The 1302-nt window shown below is 28.9% G+C and overlaps 1 protein-coding gene across 1 annotated transcript in view; it reads left to right on the plus strand.

The window, feature by feature from the left end:
• The window catches only part of LOC107599549 (protein-glutamine gamma-glutamyltransferase K-like), an 11651-nt gene that overhangs the window by 2008 nt on the left and 8341 nt on the right, over nt 1-1302 (plus strand). The window lies entirely within an intron of this gene.

The following is a 1302-nucleotide window of genomic DNA, read 5'->3' on the forward strand; positions in this document are numbered from 1 at the left end:
ATGGTTAATTATTCATATTTCCTCATGAGCTGATTCGTTACACAGCACAGAATGCAGTACTGATCAAGATTTTCACATTTTAAATGGTAAGATTTTAGAATAAATTATATATAAACCCAGGACTGAAATAATATATAAAGCAAAAGTAAATTAATCTGTATGTATAGTCTTTTTGATCTGAATGAACTTGATTTAAAAACAAAAAAAACATCCACCACATTAGATAATGTGGTGAAAAAAAAACAAAAAACAAAAACAGTGTGCTTATACTGAACCTGATCAGTATAAGCACAGAGTTATTCGTGTCAGATATCAGCTAAATGTCAACAGGACATTCACTATTAACTCTTTCAAATAATTGTAATAATTTGTGTATTTTTTAGGCGCCGTCAGGATCATTTGTCTTTGTGAAGTTGTGAGGCTGTCGAATGCCACTCACTTATACATTTACTGACTCTGAATATATGCATAAATCTGTCAACATAAGTTGATGTATTTTATTATTACTTACATTTACTAGTTCTAGATTTCTATCTATTTATCTGTCTATCTGTCTGTCTATCTGTGTCATCTGTTTAAAGTATGATTTTTACCTTAATATTTAAATATTAGACATGTTTAATAGTATGTTACAGTTTACTTTATTTAAGCACATACTCTAAACAGGTGTGCCCTTACTTACAATTCATTATTTCAGTGAGATACTGTATTGAACATAATTTGACTATTTGCCCAGAGGACTGAACCATTCAGTGGAGCGGTTTGCTTCACGTGTTTTTTTTTTAAATTCAATTTAACAGACTGATGATGAAATGTGACTGACTGGCTGATAGAATGTAGCCTTTTGACTTAACAAGCAAGATATTAAATATGAATATTTCAGTAACTGCAGGCTTGAGTTAACAAAGACTGATAGCTGAGAATTCATATACAGTACAGTTCAATAATGGTAATAATATTATATTACAATGATTACATTAATATGTTATGTGCATCTGTGGTTGTTAGATGATACTACATAAGATTATGTAAAATGTTAATTTCCATTTTTTTATTCAAATTAAAATATCTGTTCTTAAATGTTCATTTTATTATTATTATCATTATTATTTTGGTTTAGAAATAGGGTTATTTTTTTAGTACAGTCACAACTAACAATTACTTAGAAATTCATTCATTAAATAATGTCATTTTACTTATATTAATTATCTATCTATCCATCCATCTATTCTTAAATCAGCATCTATGGCAGCCATTCCATTCCAGTGTGTGTTGAATTCCAACACAGGCACACCTCATTCT

This window comes from Sinocyclocheilus grahami, unplaced genomic scaffold, assembly GCF_001515645.1.
Source record: "Sinocyclocheilus grahami isolate Dianchi unplaced genomic scaffold, SAMN03320097.WGS_v1.1 scaffold13.1, whole genome shotgun sequence".
NCBI classification, from domain to species: Eukaryota; Metazoa; Chordata; class Actinopteri; order Cypriniformes; family Cyprinidae; genus Sinocyclocheilus; species Sinocyclocheilus grahami.